Genomic DNA, 20529 nt, shown 5'->3' on the forward strand with positions numbered 1-20529 from the left:
GTTGGAGAATAATCAGGGCTGTCTAGTGGAAACAACGGATGGTATAATGGATGTCTTCCAACATTATTATAAGGATTTATATACCCAGGATAGTTTATCTAAAGATCAGATTGACCAGTTTTTACCCAGACTTGACTTACCTTTAGTAGGGCTCCTTGTAAGAGAGGAATTAGAGGCCCCAATATCCATGCTAGAATTAGAGACATCCCTTAACGACCTTTCCCTGGGGAAAGCAGCTGGCCCGGACAGACTTCCTTTAGAGTTCTATCGAATGCTATATCCTATTATCAAGGATGATATGCTGGCTACTTTCATCACCTGCTCAGTCTGGCAGCCCCCCTCTTTCCTGGGACGATGCAAATATTGTGGTGTTTAAAAAGAAAGACAAGCCTCCTAATCTCCCGGGGTCTTATAGACCTATTTCATTAATAAATGCAGACGTCAAGTTATATTCTAAAATACTTGCCAATCGCTTAAGTCAAATTGTCCCATTGTTGGTCTCACATTATCAACATGGGTTTCTTCCTGGTAGGAGCACGGTCAACCACCTGCATAGGGTTATCGCTGTGTTAGACTATGCGTCTGCATATCATGGAAGTATTGATTTGGTGATTTAGATCCTGTAAAAGCTTGTGATCGTGTGGCTTGGGCATTTCTGTGGTCTGTATTGCCTAAAATGGGGTTTGGCCCTTTGTTTCTGCTTGCTCTGCAAACTATGTATAAGCGACCAAGGGCCAAGATCTGTGCGATGGGGCAGGAATATGCTTTTGTTTGTATCACACGGGGTACAGAGCAAGGATGCCCTTGCTCACCGCTTTTGTTCGCAATCTATATTGAGCCACTGCTGCGAATGCTTGAGACTACCCAGGGTATACAATCAATGATAGTGGCTGACCATTCTATACAGGTTCTAGCTTATCCCGATGATATTGCGGTTGTAGCATCCGATCCAGAACAAGCACTAAGTGAAATCGAGCATTTGACAAAAGAATTTGTGAAATGCTCGGGCTATAAATTAAACATCTCAAAAACCCAGGTCGTCTGTACTGCTGGGCTATGCTCTAATGAATTGCGAATGTCTCATGAAGCCAGATGCCTGGGGATTAAAATTAGGATGTCACTTCAGGAGATTGTAGCGGTGAATTGGGCAGATATATTAGGATCAGTTAAGCAGCAGTTGGAAAGGGTGGAATGCCTTCATTTATCAATGGTGGGGCGACGCAATGTTTTGAAGATGTGTATACTACCTAGGGTGCTTTATTATTTTCGGACGGTACCCTTGGAATTGACACGCCCACAATTAATGCAGCTACAATCTATAACTGATCGGTTTATATGGGGCTGGAAGACCGCCTGTCGGGCTTCAAAATACATGACATTACCACTTTCAAGAGGTGGATGGGGGGTTCCGAATTTTACTTTTTACTATTTAGCTTGTCGTCTTCAAAATATGAGAATTCTGGTGACCGGGGGAGAGACACAGGTGTTTAAAAGTCCAAATTTATATCAATTTCGACAAGTGTTGCTTAGATTTCCTGAACCAAGCTACTATAAAAGAACTATATTTAAGACTGTGTTAGCCGCATTTAAGGGATGGAGATGGATACGCAATATCATTATTTTAAACCGCATTATTATTATACACCATGCGACTCTGCTGAATTATTTCCTTTAATATTTTGGGATACTAAGATGAGGTCTTGGGCAGACAAAGGTATCCATTGTTTAGGGGATATGTTCAATGCCGGTATTATGGTTACTTTTGCCGAGTTGATAGATAAATATGCAATCCCTCAGAATGATTTTTTAAAATATTTACAGCTACGAGATTTTATTTTTAAGCACCGCATTATTATGTCTATTGTTACTAATGATCTTCTTGAAGTCTTGAATAAACGAGCTAAGATTGGAACCTTATACGATAGCTTTCTGAGTATGCAGAATGATGATGTCGATGCGCAAGATGTAAAATGGAGTTTAAGACTTGGCACTTCTGGCCAGTTTATTCAAGACTCTATTGATATGGCTTCCAAAGTTACTTTAACTACTAATTTACGGGCTCAACATTATAAAACTCTGTTTAATCTATACCATACATAAAATGATGAAATGGGGGGATACGCATAATGCTCAATACTTTAGGTGTCAATCCGCTATGGCTGACATTGTACATATATTCTTTGATTGTAATGTACTGGAACCCTTTCTTTTATCTAATGCACAATTTCTTTTTAATCTTATAATACCAATGTGGTGATATCTAGAGAGTTAATGCTTTTTGGGCTATGTAAAGATAGGGATTTCTCGTTATTATATTACCCACACAGGTTCCTTCTTTTCATGGCTATGTCAGTCGCTCGATCATGTATCGCTTCTATATGGTTGAAGCCTGAGGCGCCTTCATATGAAATGTGGCGCGCTAAGTTCTATAATGTATTCCATCTAGAATTTAATCTTTACCGGCTAAAGTCAGTGAAGTAAAAGCAACTAGGGATTCAGATTTGGCAGCCCATGATACATCATATGAAAGTGAATGTCCTGATTAGTGTTCTCGTCTCTGTTTAGTTGGATTGATTTTATGCACTATTGTTTAACCACCTTGTTTTTTGCAATGTTTGGATTTCCCTTTTTCCCTTTTTTTCTTTTTTTTCGCTGTTCCTTGCAACATACTGCTTAATAAGTTGTTTTTTTGTATATGCTATATTTTTTGTCATAAACTGAAACATAAAGAAAAAAAAACAAAGAGCAGACCTCTTGTTAAGTGTTTTCTGATTTTCCACCATGGCAGGGCCTTTTTTACCTTAGGAGAGATAGTCACCCGATCTTCGAAGGATCCTTGTGCTTGAATCCATTGTTTGTCCAGAAGCTCTTATGTGCAGTCTGCAATTGGGAAGTAAGGGGATACAAGAAGACATCATCCCCAATAATGACTTGTAGATTCTCACCGAAGTGAACTTTCTTGTTTGTAGATGAGAAGCGAAGTTTATTATTTTCTGCAACGTACCTCTGAGGGATAAGCTTTCGCTTCCCTTGTGCGGAGCATGGCTCCCAGAAATTGAAGAGATTGAGATGGGATGAGACATTACTTTTCTAGATTGACTCGGGATGAGACATTACTTTTCTAGATTGACTCAGACCTAGACGACTGAAGATATCTATGCAACATTTTATAGAGATCTGGGTTTCCTGAAACAAAAGGCCTTTTATGAGCCAATCGTCCAGGTACGGGACCACTTGGTGACCTTGAAGCCGTAAATGAGCTGCCACTGGCGCCATACACTTAGTAAAAACCCTTGGGGCCGACTTTAGACCGAATGGTAAGACTTTGAATTGGTAGTGGCGCCCCGCCACCTTGAAGCGTAGAAACCTTCTGTGATTTATATGGATCGGAATGTGAAAATAAGCATCTAAGAGGTCCAGGGATGCCATGTAGTCTCCTCTGCAAAGAAGAAGTAGAATTTCTTGCAGGGATAACATACGAAAAGATATCTTTTTGATGAATTTGTTCAAACTTCTCAGGTCCATTACCTGTCTCCATTTCCCCGTAAGCTTTTTCTTTATTAGAAAGAATAAATGCGAATAAAAGCCTGTCCCTAGTTGAAGCCTTGGCACTTCCTCTATTGCCTCTTTTTGCAATAGAGATAGAACTTCCACTTTGAGTGCGGACAGGTGCCTCTGCTTTCTGAGAACCGGAGGTTGATTTGGAGGCTTCTGTATAAATTCTAGGGTATGACCCTGTTGAAATATGTCCAGTACCCATCTGTCTGTTGTTACCTCACTCCCCTACCCATAGTCCCCTTCTTTCACTCATTCTTTGACTCCCCTTCTCTCATTCACCATACTCCCCTTTCCTCACTCCTTCACTGAGTCCCTTCCTCTACCTTCACTCACTCATTTCAGTCATTCATTTATACACTACACATTAATTCAAATAAAGTATGACACAGTATATAAGAAATATAGCTCTGCTTGGAGAAGTGAAGTTAGTTCTTACAAGAACTGTTTTTCTTGTAATTTTTTTGTTTTAAATTTTATTTTGTGTTTTTTGAACAATTTTATATATTTTTGGGATTTTTTGAAGAAAAAAAATAAACAGGTAGCCAAAAACTGCTCAACAGGAACAAACAAAATAAAAGAAAAAAATTAGTGATGGGAGCATCTATGTTGCCTCTGCTTTTGGACAATCAAATCGATGCTTTGTTCCCCATAGCACAATAGTTCATTGCAATATTTACAATGTATCTTCAGGTCTCCAAATTCTGGCCGTATGTCTGGGCCAGCTGATGATGGTGTTGCGCCTGGTCCAGGTGAAGAGGTGCTGGAGACAGCAGCTGCAGGGTTGTCCCTCATATGTTGGGTAGATGCTCGTGCATAATTATTAGGATGACGTTTTTGCACGTGCCGAGTCATGCTCGCTATTCCAAAGGAATAATGTTTGCTTGCATCACCTCTAGAAAGGGTGGTATCACATATTTTGCAAGTTATCTTAGAGGCATTAACCTTCTTCTGCCCCACTGGATATGTGAAAAACTTCCAAATGAAAGATTCCTTGGTTTTCTTTGGAGGTGGCTGTTCAGTAACAAACTCCACATCTGAATCAGCGGAAGAGTGCTGTGGCTGCTGCTGTTCTGCCATTTTCAGAAGGTGAAAAGCACAAACAATTCCTTGTAGATGTTTCTCCCTGGAAAGTGAAACAGCTTGTGAGGGAAGTGGGTGGGGTGTTTGAACATTTGGAAAAGAAACTACTATGAACCAATCAAAAGTGTTGTTTTCAAGTCACATGACTTTACGCACGCACAGAGCAAAGACGGAGCTCGCACGTAGCGCGACCGGGGCGCACACGAGTCGTGTATGAATGACGTTTTACCTGATTTTCATAAATGCTTTTAAAGCTAATATACGGTACTTAAAATTAAAAAATACTGTTTTATAGTTATGTCACAGAATGTCTTGGGTTATTATGTACATTACATTTGCAAAAATGACTTTTTGGAATGAACCCTTTTTTGCGGAGTGCATGCAACGTGCGTGCGAGCACCGTTCGCGCACCTTTAAAAAACACCAAAAAAAGGCTAGAATTATAAAAAAATCTAAAATTAGTAAATAATAATACATAAATCAAATTTAAATATTGTAAAAAATATAGAACATTTGTATAATAACAAATAAATATAATAATTGATACATTTTAAAATTTGCATTTAAAAAACCAAATGACATCACTGATAACATCACTGATGTCATCATTCAGTGAATGTGGTTTGCTTTGATATTTAAATATGTATTATAAATACACTACTTTGCATTGAAGAATGAGTGGATATATAAATATAAATGTGTGGTGAATGGTGGATTTAGTAACAGTGTCATTGATTGTTTCCTTGACTAATTTGTAGAGTCTCACTATATATAATGTGTAGTTACTAAACTGTGTGAAAGTCTTTATTGCTTTGTCTTAATTGCTATGTTAAAGACTATATTTGTTATTGGTTTCTTAAATTAGTATTTGTATGGGTAAATGAATGTCTATGGGGTTTGGTGGGGGGGTGTGATTTCCCAAAAATGTGTAAATAGTTCATTCAGTAGGTATATGAGGTTAAGACTACATGTTATAACAGTTTTTTCAGTGATTGTATATGTTTATGGGTGTGGTGGTGCTGAACTATTTCTCTCAATGCTACATCTCCATTAAACTTGAAAAAAGTCTATGTATGTGACAGTTATAGCTAATTAAGTGTGCTTAAGACTTAGTGATTGTATGAGTCACTATATGGATAACTGTATACTTGTAATAGTGATTTTATAAGACACTAAGTGTGAGTTACTATCTATATAAATAGATGAAGTGGTGTTTGTATAATTATGTAGATGAGTAAATGTAAGTATAATCAATTGTTTGCATAAGTCAGAAGGATGTCTTTATAAGTGAATACAATGTGTGCTGGTGTGTAATGTTGAAATAGGCGTATAAGTATATTTGATAGTGTTCTGTTGATTATTCACTGCATATAACACTGAATCTATAGGTAAGTGATTAGATGTGTGTATAGTTCTATGAATAACTGAGTGGGTGTTTAGAAATTTCTATTGGTGTGTCAATGGTTCCAAATATGGCACTTTCTATTTTACAGTGAGTGATGAAAGATTATACTAGTGTGTGAATAGGTGTATTTAATTGTCACATGGATGATGTCATCAGTGATGTAATTTGAGATGTCATCAGTGATGTCACTGACCATGTCATGAATGATGTAATATGTGACATCATCAGCAGTGGAATGCGGGTGCGCAAGGTATAGTGAGTACAACTAACTATAACGGGGGAATTTCAATGGTTTTGTATGAGTAAAATGTCTAGCTAACTATAACTGGTGTGAGACCTATGTTTTTTTTCAGTGAATATATATATGTATGTATATATATATATATATATTACCTACTGGCGGTCGCCAGTAGGTAGTTATAGTTAGGATTTTTTTCAATGTTAAATCTCAAAATTCTATTTGGAATAACTCTGGCGCCGGTTGACGAATCTGACTGAAAATTTCCTCAAAATGGCCTCGCGGCGTTCCGGTCCTTCCTTGAAAGTTTGGGGGGATTCGTCAAGTGGGGGCCGAGATAAAAGGGGGGTCCCAAAACGCGTTTTCCCCATGTTAATTTCCATAGTGCGGTCGATTTCACTTTTAGCCCGAACGGCTGAATGGATTTCCACCAAACTTGGCAAAATTGTATGGACTGGTAGCCCGATGTGCCTTTGCTATGTCTCAAGATATGTGCGCCAGTGGATTTTGAGTAATTTAGGTTCAAAAAAATATATATATCTATAGGCGCGCTCCGGTGCGCGCACCGGGGAGCGCACCAGGCACGACACGCGACTTGCGCGCGGAAAGCTGATTGACTCACGGGTGTCTGTAAACATTCGAAACAGTCCGGAGCGGCCGCCATCTTGTGTCTCGGTAGGATCGAGGTGACATAAAAAAAAGGGAGAAATTACTATAAGGGGGCAGGGTAGACCCCCTCCTGACCCCCTAGGTTTGATGTGGGGGCTAAAATAGGGTCCAGCGGGGCATTTTAAAAAACTATTTTTTTTCGATTTGCGCGGGGGGAGCGCCCGGTACGTGCACAGGGAAGCGCACCGGGGAGCGAAGCACGGGGAAAATCCAGGGCCTTATTTATGAAGGCCTTGCGACAGTTTTGCGCCGCCTGTGCATCAATTTTTGTGACGCACCAGCGGTGTAAAAAATGCGCCTTGTTGCGCTATATGTAAAAAGTGACGCATCTAGGTAGATGGGTCACTTTTTAAAATCCTGCGCCACATTATACCTGCGTCAGGTATAATGTATGCAGAGTGGGCGTTCCCCCGCAAAAAGCTTTGTAATAGTGACGCAGTGAAATCTAAAAGATTTCACTGCGTCACTTTTAGGATGCTGTTGCGTCAAAATCTTGTGCCTGCCTCACAGCAGGCGTAAGACTGATGCAAGACCTTTCACATGGGGCTGTCCCCATGTGAAAGGACGCATTACTGGAGTTGCGTCACTTTTGTGATGCACTCCAGCAATGCGTCACTTTTGTGTTTACAGATACGTCAGAAATACTGACGTATCTGTAACTCCTTGCGACATGATTCGTCATACATTAAATATGACACATCTGGAATGTCGTAAGGAGTGCGCACAGAAAAGTGATGCATCGCTGTTTTCACGCAGCGATGCGTCACTTTTAAGAAATGAGGCCTCCAGTTTATTCACTGTGTCACCTCTACGACCCTTTCTTGCGTCAATACGTCCCTTTTGCATACATTACACCTGACGTAGGAATAATGTGGCGCAGGGGCTTACAAAGTGATGCAACTACCTAGATGTGTCACTTTGTAAATATGACTGAATAAGGTGCATTTTTTACAGCACTGGTGCGTCACAAAAAGTAACGCATCGGTGGCGTTAAAGTGACGCATGGCCTCATAAATGAGTCCTTCAGTCTTCTACTCATGCGTCATATTAAATTTATGACGTATTATGTTGGAAGTTCTTTTAGATACGTTAGTATTTCAGACGTATCTGTAAGCGCAAAAGTGAAGCATTGCTGGAGTGTGTCATAAAAATAAAGCAACTCCAGCAATGTATCCTTTCACATGGGGCCAAGCCCCATGTGAAAGGGCCTGCTGTGAAACAGGCATAAGATTTGGACGCAACAGCGTCATAAAAGTGACGCAGTGACTCATAGATTTCACTGCGTCATCTCTACGACCCTTTCTTGCGTCAATACGTCCCTTTTGCATACATTAGACCTAACGTAGGAATAATGTGGCGCAGGGGCTTACAAAGTGACGCATCTACCTACATGCGCCACTTTGTAAATATGAATAAATAAGGTGCATTTTTTACTGGACTGATGCGTCACAAAAAGTGATGCTCTGGTGGTGTTAAGGTGACGCATGGCTTCATAAATGAGGCCTTCAGCCTTCAACTCCAGCAATGTATCTTTTCTTACCCTTCCACACCCCCGTTCCTTTTCAACATTTTCTTTGAATATCAACATTCCCTATATTCACTCTTCTTCTCCTTACTTTCCTTCCCAACATTCACCTTCTTTCAGTCCCCCTACTTCACTTCCTTTCTCCTCTCATACCTTTCTGTTCTTTCGTACTCATTCTTCTTTCCATTATCAATGCACTCCATTTCACTTACTCTTTTTCATTTTTTAAAGAATATAGCTCTTTGATGAGAATTGGAGGTAGTTCTGAAAAGAACTTTTTGTTTTCTTCTTTTTTCAAAACAGGAACAAAAACAGGGAATGGAAACTGCTCAACAGGAGCAAAAAGAACAAAAAAAATTAGGGGTGGAAAGGGCAGCGATTGTTTTCCAATGCTCGAACCATGAGCTGTACACTTTGTTCCCCATAGGTAAGGAGTTGATTGCAGTATCTGCATCTGAGGACACCATGGTTAAAAGCAGGTTGAATATTTGGCACGAGCTCCTGCGATTGCCCTCTCCCAGAAGTAGTTGCTCCTCCGGTGGATGTAGAGGCCCCATCACTGGGAACCTCTTGTGCCAGAGCCCTGACACTTTCCCGGGCAAAATTCTGGGGGTGCTTCCTCTCCACATGCCGGATCATCGTGAAGTTTCCAAATGAGTATTTTTTTAAGGGGTTACCCCGTGACAGGACTTCTTTGCAGATCCTGCACTCCACTTTTGGAGCATTCACCTTTTTTTGGTTAGGTGGTATTTTAAAAAATTTCCAAATAAAATGTTCCTTCACCTTTCGTTGAGGAGGCTCTTCATTGATAAATTCAGGTTCTTCATCACTGCTGGATTCTCTGGCAGCCATGGTAAAACCAAGAAATATCCAGGAGCAAATAAACAAAGAAGAAGTGAAGGAAATGGGTGGGGATTTCATTCTTTGTACAAAAAAACTGTTAGCAACCAATAAAAAGTGTTATTTTAAGGTCACATGACTTGACGCGCTGACGCTGCGCGCACCGGAGCGCTTCCGGGGCGCATACGCGGCGCGAACGTAGGCGCTTCCGGGGGCGCAGACGCGGCGTGAACGTAGGCGCTTCCGGGGGCGCAGACGCGGCGCGAACGTAGGCGCTTCCGGGGCGCATACGCGGCGCGAACGTAGGCGCTTCCGGGGCGCATACGCGGCGCGAACGTAGGCGCTTCCGGGGCGCATACGCGGCGCGAATGTAGGCGCTTCCGGGGCGCACACGCGGCGCGAACGTAGGCGCTTCCGGGGGCGCTTACGTTGCGCGCCGAAGTGACGTCATCATAGTTTTACGGAAATGCATAATCATTTTCCTTATTAAAAAAAACTGCTTTTATTTGTATGGTACGAAATGTTTTGCGTTATTATTAACTTTTCATTTATATTCTTTTCACGAACGAAAGTAGCGCTCTGGGTGCGCTTTACGGAGAGCTTACCGGTGAGCTTACCGGTGAGCTTACCGGAGAGCTTACCGGAGAGCTTACCGGAGCGCGCACCCAGAGCGCCCCAGGAAAAAATTATATTAAAAAAAACTCAAAAATTAATACTTACACAAAACAGTAAATTGTAAAAAAAAAAACATAGGTTAGAAACTCGATATAGAAAGGAATTAGCATTTAACCTATGAAATTCACTGGAAAAAACCATAGGTTTCACACCAGTTATAGTTAGGAATTAGCATTTAAAAAACCTATTAAATTCACTGAAAAAACCATAGGTTTCACACCAGTTATAGTTAGCTGGAAATTTTATTGACTTAAAACCATTGAAATTCCCACGTTATAGTTAGTTGAACTCACTATAACTTGCGCGCCTGCAATGCACTGCTGATGACGTCACATATTACATCACTCATGATATGGTCAGTGGCATCACTCATGACATCACTGATGACACCATCCTTGTGACAGAGTGGGAGACCTCCTTTCAGTGCAATGTAAGCCTTGAAACACATATTCAAGAATAGTATTTAACATTTTCAAAAAAGTGGAGATACCCATACCAGTTACAACAAACAATTCAGTAATTCCACCATCTATATACACATCCACTCATTCACAAACAGTTCTATATAGTCACTCATACATATACTCACTTATTATATGTAGTGATACACCTATACATCCTGTTACACTTCGACAGTCATCCAAAAGTTACTCACACACATATTCACACATGAAAAAAAAACTAATGAACATTCATTTATTTGCATATACAGCAATACACACACTACCACTTTACTTCTAAGAATACTTACACATACTTACTCTCTTAAACAATCACTTATAGAAACAAATACTTATTTAAACAGGAACTCTTATAATCTCTCACTCTCACATATACTCACTTTTATAAATCAATAATCACATATACTAGATTAAAACATATGTCGTTACTGAAAAAGACAATAGTGAGACAGTCGTTTACTCACTAACATACACATATACACACTCATACATCCATACAGTCCTGTACATATGCTGTCTTCAAAACACATACAAACAGTGAGTCAGTCACCAACCCATACAGCCAGTTATACACAAAGTGAAACACTGATACATACATTTCAATATATAAAAGTTACTTGCTAATATATGTATTCACTAAGATACACTTAATAAGGCAGTTAACCAATCAATTCTTTTAAAAACAAACATCCATTTACACACTTATTTAACCATTTATTCTTCCATCGTACTTTACAAATACATATAAAAAAAAAATATTTTTCAGAAAGACACACATTCACTGGATGGTGTCATCAGTGATGTCATGAGTGATGTCACTGACCATGTCATGAGTGATGTAATATGTGACGTCATCAGCAGTGCATTGCAGGCGCGCAACTTATAGTGAGTCCAACTAACTATAACGTGGGAATTTCAATGGTTTTCAATAAAATTTCCAGCTAACTATAACTGGTGCGAAACCTGTGGTTTTTCAGTGAATATATATATATATATATATATATATATATATATATATATAACCTACTAGCGGTCGCCAGTAGGTAGTTATAGTTAGGATTGGCTATCATAGGAAATCCGCAACATTCTATTGGGAATAACTCTGGCGCTGGTTGAGGAATTTGTGTGTAATTTTCAAAAATTTTGGCCAGCCCCGCTGCGCTCCTTCCCTGAAAGTTTCGGGGGGATTCGTGAAGTGGGGGCTGAGAAAAAAGGGGGTCCCAAAATGTGTTTTCCCCATGTTAATTTCCATAGGACGGTCTGACAAGTCTACAGCCCGAACCGCTGAACGGAATGACGCCAAACTTGGCAAAATTGTAGGGACTGGTACGCAGATGTCCTTTGCTATGTTTGGTGAAAATTGCTTCAGTGGTTTTTACGAAAATTAACTTAAAAAACACATATATATCTATAGGCGCTCTCCAAACGCTCACAGGTGCGCGTACCGGGGAGCGCACCCAGCGCGCTACGGGAGTGCGTGAGCGGAAAGCTGATTGGCTGTCGGGTGTCTGTCAACATTCTAAACCATCCGGAGAGTCCGCCATCTTGTGTCTCGGTAGAATCGAGACACAAGAGGTGAAAAAGAAAGGGGGAAATAATTAAAAGGGGGCAGAGTAGACACCCCCTGACCCCCTAGGTTTTCTGAGGGGGGCCTAGAAGGGCCTTGAAGGGCAAAAAAACTTAAAACAAAATTCGCGGGGTAAGCGCTGGCGGCGCTCGCCGGTACGCTCTCCGGTACGCGCACCATGGGGAAAAACTGTAAAAAAATAGAGTAAAAAAATTAAGTAGAGTGTTTAGAGGAAAGTGATGCATTGCTGGAGTGTGTCACAAAAATGATGCAACTCCAGCAATGCATCCTTTCACATGGGGCTAGTCCCATGTGAAAGGGCCTGCGTCAGTCTTACGCCTGCTGTGAGGCAGGCGCAAGATTTTGACGCAACGATGTCCTAAAAGTGACGCAGTGAAATCTCATAGATTTCACTGCGTCACTTCTACGACCCTTTCTTGCGTCAATACGCCCCCTTTGCATACATTACACCTGGCGCAGGTATAATGTGGCGCAGGGGTTTACAAAGTGACGCATCTACCTAGATGCTTCACTTTGTAAATATGACTCAACAAGGTGCATTTTTTACACCACTGGTGCGTCACAAAAAGTGACGCACCGGTGGCGTAAAAGTGACACATGGCCTCATAAATGAGGCCTTCAGTCTTCTACTCATGCGTCATATTTAATGTATGACGCATTATGTCGCAAGGAGTTACAGATACGTCAGTATTTCTGACGTATCTGTAAGCGCAAAAGTGATGCATTGCTGGAGTGTGTCACAAAAGTGACGCACTCCAGCAATGCATCTTTTCACATGGGGCCAGCCCCATGTGAAAGGGCCTGCATCAGTCTTACGCCTGCTGTGAGGCAAGCGCAAGATTTTGACGCAACAGTGTCGTAAAAGTGACGCAGTGAAATCTCATAGATTTCACTGCGTCACTTCTACGACCCTTTTTTGTGTCAATACGCCCCCTTTGCATATATTACACCTGGCGCAGGTATAATGTGGCGCAGGGGTTTACAAAGTGATGCATTTACCTAGATGCGTCACTATGTAAATATGACTCAACAAGGTGCTTTTTTTACACCACTGGTGCATCACAAAAAGTGACGCATGGCCTCATAAAGGAGGCCTTCAGTCTTCTACTCATGCGTCATATTTAATGTATGACGCATTATGTCGCAAGGAGTTACAGATACGTCAGTATTTCTGACGTATCTGTAAGCGCAAAAGTGATGCATTGCTGGAGTGTGTCACAAAAGTGACGCAACTCCAGCAATGCATCCTTTCACATGGGGCCCGCCCCATGTGAAAGGGCTTGCGTCAGTCTTACGCCTGCTGTGAGGCAGGTGCAAGATTTTGACGCAACAGTGTCGTAAAAGTGACGCAGTCAAATCTCATAGATTTCACTGCGTCACTTCTATGACCCTTTCTTGCGTCAATACGCCCCCTTTGCATACATTACACCTGGCGCAGGTATAATGTGGCGCAGGGGTTTACAAAGTGACGCATCTACCTAGATGCGTCACTTTGTAAATATGACTCAACAAGGTTCATTTTTTACACCACTGATGCGTCACAAAAAGTGACGCACCGGCGGCATAAAAGTGACGCATGGCCTCATAAATGAGGCCTTCAGTCTTCTACTCTTACTTTTTCTTTCACTTTCTCTGTTTCTTCACTGCCTTACTCACCTTGTCTCACACTCAATTGTCTTTATCCAGTCTGTATCTCCACTCTTTCCTAAATATCACTGCTCTTTTCTTACCCTTCTACACCACCGTTCTTTTACTACATTTTCATCACTTATCCACATTCCCCATGTTCACTCTCCTTCTCCTCACTCTCGTTCCCCACACTCAACTTCTTTTAGTCCCCCTACTTCACTTCCCTTCCCCTCTCGCCCCTTTCTTTTATTTCTCACTCATTTTCCTCTCTTCTCTCACTGCACTCCACTTCAGTTACTATTTTTCATTTGTTTAAGAATACAGCTCTTTGATGAGAATTGGAGGTAGTTCTGAAAAGAACTTTTTTTTTCTTCTTTTTTTCATTTTTTTTCAACAAAAACAGGGAATGGGAAACTGCTCAACAGGAGCAAAAAAAATAATCAAAATTAGGAGTGGGGTTGGCAGCGGTGGTTGTCTAATGCTCGAACCACGAGCATAACACTTTGTTCCCCATAACAAAGTAGCTGATCACATTTTCTGCATTTAATTACGGCTTCATTAAAAGCAGGCTGAATATTGGGGATCAGCTCTTCTGGTCGCCCCCTCACCGATGTAGTTGGTCCTCCGGTTGAAGTAGAGGCACCATCCCTGGGAGCCTCTTGTGCCAGAGCTCTGACACTCTCCCGGGCATAGTTCTGGGGGTGCCTCCTCTCGACGTGGCGAATCATGGTAGAGTTACCAAATGAATATTTTTTGGTGGGGTCACCCCGTGAGAGGACAGTATGACATATTCGGCACTCCACCTTTGGAGCATTTACTTTTTTTTATCATCTGGAATGGAAAAAACTTCAATATGAAGTGTTCTTTTACCCGGGGCTGAGGAACCTCTTCATCAATAAATCTCTCGGTGTCATCTTCCCTGCTGGATGTTCTGGCAGCCATGGTACTCCAACAATGATCCAAGAGCAAAAAGACAAGTCTTGCAGTCACAAAAGTGAAAGAAGAAGTGAAGGAAATGGGTGGGGATTTCATTCTTTGTAAAACAAACTGTTAGCAACCAATGAAAAGAGTTATTTTAAGGTCACATGACTTGACGCGCTTACGCTACGCGCATTGGAGCACTTCCGGGGACGCTTACGCTGCGCGAACGTAGGCGCTTCCGGGGCGCGCTTGAGTGACGTTTTGATCAAAAATACTGCTTTAATAAGTATGGTACTAAATGTCTTGCATTATTATTTACATTTCATACATATTTTTTTTTACGAACGCAGAAATAGCGCTCTCGGTGCGCTTTCGGGAGAGCTTACCGGTGCGCCCACCCTGAGCGCACCAGGAAAAAATGTAAAATATATATATATATATTGAACAAATAATTAAAAAATATATATATATATATATATAATTGTTGTAAAAAACAGCTAATAAAAAAAAAGAAATCGTAGGTTACAAAGTCGATATACAAAGGAATTAGCTTTTAAAAAAACTATGAAATTCACTGAAAAAACCATAAGATTCATAAACGTTATAGTTAGGAATTAGTTTTGAAAAAACCTTTGAAATTCACAAAAAAAAAATAGGTTTCACAATCGTTATAGTTAGGAATTAGCATTTAAAAAACCTTTGAAATTCCCTGAAATAACCATAGGTTTCACACTCGTTAAAGTTAGGAATTAGCATTTAAAAAATCTTTGAAATTCACTGAAAAAACCATAAGTTTCACACCAGTTATAGTTAGCTGAACATTTTACTCATACAAAACCATTGAAATTCCCACGTTATAGTTAGTTGGACTCACTATAACTGGCGTGCCCGCAATCCACTGCTGATGATGTCACATATTACATCATTCATGACATGGTCAGTGACATCACTGATGACATCCTCCAATGTCTGTGCGTTTCTGGAAAGTTAAAATACAATTAAGTTAAAGTTAATAATTTACATATTGAAGAATGAGTGGGTGTATGAGTGTCTGGATGAAGGATTTAGTAGGTGCGTGAATGACTGTATGAGTGAGTGATTAAATGTGTCTTACTGAATGCATTGGTTAGTGACTAAACTGTCTGAATATGTGCATCAGTATGTCTGTTGTTGTGTAAGGCGCTGCATGTGTTGATCAGTAGCTATATGAGTGGCTATATGGGTTATTGATTGGTTGTTCAAGTATTTGTATGTGAGGGTGAGTGTGTGTGTGTGTGGGTGGCTGGGAGGTGTGTAACTCTGCATATATATGTGAGCAGTTGATTCACTTGGTATATGGGTTCAAGAGTGCATGTGGAAAGAGCTGTATGGGGGGTTGACTGTCTGCATGGATGTATTGGTGAGTGAATGGCTATCTCAGTGCTCCATGTCCAAGTAGGTACATATGTAAAACACAGTGCATGTGAGAGTTGCCATATATAAATGACTATACATGAGAGCCTGTGATTGCGTAAGTGACTTTATGGTTCAATGTGTACTTGTATCAGTGATTGTAAAAGAGAGTAAGTATGTGTTAGTATATGTATTGATGAGTGGCCGTATGTATCAAGTCAAGTCAAGTTTAAATTTGTATAGCGCACTACTCACCCAGAGGGTCTCAAGGCGCTTGAGGGAGGGGGGGAGTTTTACTTATCAAATATCCAAGTTTTTAGTTGTTTTCTGGAGTGATTATATGGGCAAATGAGTGGATGTGTGTGTAGACCTAGAAATCAGTGAGTGCGTATGTAGTTACTGGTATTGGTGTGTCAATAATTTCAGGAATGGTAGTTTGTATTTAACACTGGGTGTATCAAAGGTTAGATTAGAGTGTGAGGAGGTGCATCGTATTATCACATGGATGATGTCATCAGTGATGTCATCAGTGATGTCACTGACCATGTCATGAATGATGTAATATGTGACATTATCAGTTGTGGATTGCGGGCGCGCGAGTTATAGTGAGTCCAACTAACTATAATGTGGAAATTTCAATGGTTTTGTATGAGTAAAATGTTCAGCTAACTATAACTGGTGTTAAACCTATGTTTTTTTCAGTGAATATATATATATATATATATATATATATATATATAATGAAATATATAATTTTGACACATACCTTAATGAAATAAATGGCGTAGAACTGTTTGTCTCACTGCTGCATCATTTCGCCATGCTGTGTCTAGACAACAGTGTCTAGTAAAAGTATGGACATTTTTCCATGTTGCTGCCCTGCAAATGTCTGGCAGAGAGACTCCTGCAAATAGGGCCATAGAAGTTGCAATCTTTCTGGTGGAATGCGCATGTACTTTGGATTGTAGACGTTTACCAGCTTTGTCCTGGCACAAGGAGATAGCCGAAGAAATCCATCTAGAAATACTAAATCTGGACAATGCCAAACCTTTTCTTGGTCCAGAAAACGCTACAAAAAGTTGGTTTGATTTCCTGAATGACTTTGTTCTGTCAATGTAGAACTTTAAACAACTTTTGACGTCCAGGGAATGTAGAAATCTTTCCGCAGACGATGAAGGATCCCTAAAATGTAGGTAACACCACAGGCTCATTGAGATGAAATATGGAGGGAACCTTAGGAATGACCTTTGGGTTTGTCCTCAAGATATAACCTTATCCGGTCAAAATTGGAGAAAGGGTTTCGAAATCGGAAGAGCCTGATTTTGCTGCCTCTCCTTGCTGAAGTGAGAGCTAGTAGCAAGGCCGTTTTCCATGAAAGAAATTGTAAATCTGTTTTATGTATTGGTTCAAAAGGTGACTTCATGAGCTGTGCAAGAACCCTATTGAGCTGCCAAGAGACTGTTGGACGTTGGACCGGGGAAAAAACCCTGAAAAGTCCTTTGAGAAATTCTTTTATCACTCTTTGAGACCAGAAAGATGGATGATTAGGATCCTTTCTATACCTTGAGCTAGCTGCTAAATGTACTTTTATAGAAGCATGTGAAAGGTTTGCTTTAGCCAAATGCAACAGATATGGCAGAATTTGTTCTGAAGAGATATTAAAGAGATGAAGACTTTGAGAAACTCACCATTGACAAAAACTCTTCCATTTAGCTGTACAGGTCTTGTTTGTAGAAAACGCTCGGGATTTTGAGAGAATATCTCTGCATTCCTGAGAAATGGTTACAAATTGGAACTCATGCTCATGAGGTTCCATGCCGACAAATTGAACAATTTCAAATTTGGATGAATAATTTGACCTTCGTTCATGGAGATTAGGTTCTGCGAGAATGGGAACTGAATCCTGGGTGTCACTGACAGCTTGAGGAGATCGTAGAACCAAGCCTGTCTCAGCCAGGCTGGAGCTATGAGGATTAAGTGGCACGGTTCTGCTTTCATTTTCCGAATCACTTTCAATATCAGAGGGAATGGAGGGAATGCATACATGAACATCCCTGTCCAGCACATCTGAAGTGCATTGCCCCACGGTCCTTTCTGATGAAATCTGCTTGCGAAGTGTTTCATTTTGAGTTGTGAATGTTCACGAACAGATCCCGCGATGGGGTTCCCCATAGGCAAAAGACTTGGAGAAGTTGACCTTGATCTAATACCCACTCGTGAGAAACACTTGTTGATCTGCTGAGGGTATTAGCTTTTATGTTGTCCACCCCCGGAATGTGCTGAAGTTGCAGTGAGATGTTGTGGAGTAGTAACCACCTCCTAATCTCTTGCGCTTGTTGTGAGAGAAGTTTTGACCTTGTTACCCCCTTGTTTTAATAGGTAAAACATGGTAGTTGTACTGTCTGTCCTGACCAGTACTGTGGAACCTTTGATCCTGAGTAGAAATGCCTGTAATACCAAGAACACTGCTTTTAGCTCCAGCAGGTTAATGTGAAGATGAGCTTCTCTTTCTGACCAATGACCCTGAATTTCGAATTCTTGGAGATGTGCCCACCAGCCTTGCAGAGATGTGTCTGTCATCATTACATAACTGTGACGCTGAGGTTCGAAGAGCAGACCTCTTGTTCTGTGGCCGAGGACGCATCCCTTACAGCATCCTTCTTCCGAACAGTGTCTATATTATCTGCTACAGCATCAGGGCTTTTTTCACTTTGATCGGTGTCTTGCGGAGTAGTGTCTCCTAGTGCTTCGTCATAATTTTGAAGGTCATCCTCCAATTCACCATCAAGATCAGTCCCATCTGACTGCTCGGAAAGGGAATAAAATTCAATATCTTTACTGCTAGCGGGATTACATCTTCACTGCTGGGAGGATTGACCACACCACCCGCATTAACAAAGCTGAGTGCATCCCCTTCCACAGCTTGTGGTGTCTGCGAACACTGTGGTTGCACAAGGGAACCATCGGATACTTCGGCCCCAGTGTTATCTTCATCAATAGTATTAAATTCAGCAGGTCTAACCACTGGGGTCATAACCTTTTTTCCAGTACCAGGCTGGAACATTTGCAGAATCTTGGGGGTGGACAGCTTATCAATCTCTTTACTACTTGGCTCTCTATTACTTGAATTTTGAGATAGCTTTGCGGCGAGAGCAGCTCGAGTGCCAACCTGACTTTCTACTGTGGCTCTGGTTTTCCCACCGCGCGCCATTTTAGGTCCCATAGCCAATGCTACTAAAAAAAAAGACTTTATTGCCTTCTTTTCTTTACTTTGTTTTTTTTATTTTCAACAAAATAAAATGACAGTTTTTATGAAGTATAAGGTTGATTGTAATAATACTTAAAGTCTATAGGCTGTGGAATATCAAAAACGATAGGCACTATAAGGCATCTAGTAGCTATCGCTCTTAGGGAGTTCTTACTTATAGCCAGCTCCAGGGACTTCTTCCAACCAACGGACCGGCCAGCCGAAATGCGAAGCAAAAGAAACTTGTATATCCCGTATATCTTGACTCAAGCTTCGGGCTTGCCACGGAGCGTTCAGGGGTCCGCGGTCGTCGCGCGCTTTCAATCGCACCTTTCCAGCAGTTCTTCGCGGCAGTTTTGAATCCGCGGTCTCTCCCTTGACCGGCACAGCGCGAGGCCAGATCAGCTCCTTACTCCATGCCCTCGCTCCTCATACCTCACTCGCCGCTGCAAATCGCCCCCCGGTTACCACGAGGGTCCCGGAGCAAATTTCAGTCGATAACACCCCCGCAGCGCCTCAGAGAGCCTCAGCTACAGCAAACGCCGGGACAGCCGAGCGGAGCCTCTCACACACACGTCTGACTCACAGACGCCATCTTGCCAGGATATAGCAATTCAGTATAAAATAAATAAAACTGAGAGATACGAGTATGGTGAAGCTACTGGTAGATGTTTAGCTCAAAGACTTCGTGGTCGGCAAACATCTCAATGAATAGAGGCGTTGGAGAATAATCAGGGCTGTCTAGTGGAAACGACGGATGGTATAATGGATGTCTTCCAACATTATTATAAGGAGTTATATACCCAGGATAGTTTATCTAAAGATCAGATTGACCAGTTTTTACCCAGACTTGACTTACCTTTAGTAGGGCTCCTTGTAAGAGAGGAATTAGAGGCCCCAATATCCATGCTGGAATTAGAGACAGCCCTTAACGACCTTTCCCTGGGGAAAGCAGCTGGCCCGGACAGACTTCCTTTAGAGTTCTATCGAATGCTATATCCTATTATCAAGGATGATATGCTGGCTACTTTCATCACCTGCTCAGTCTGGCAGCCCCCCTCTTTCCTGGGACGATGCAAATATTGTGGTGTTTAAAAAGAAAGACAAGCCTCCTAATCTCCCGGGGTCTTATAGACCTATTTCATTAATAAATGCAGACGTCAAGTTATATTCTAAAATACTTGCCAATCGCTTAAGTCTAATTGTCCCATCGTTGGTCTCACATTATCAACATGGGTTTCTTCCTGGTAGGAGCACGGTCAACCACCTGCATAGGGTTATTGCTGTGTTAGACTATGCGT

Source organism: Lissotriton vulgaris, chromosome 6 (genome assembly GCF_964263255.1).
Source record: "Lissotriton vulgaris chromosome 6, aLisVul1.2, whole genome shotgun sequence".
In the NCBI taxonomy this organism is placed as follows: domain Eukaryota; kingdom Metazoa; phylum Chordata; class Amphibia; order Caudata; family Salamandridae; genus Lissotriton; species Lissotriton vulgaris.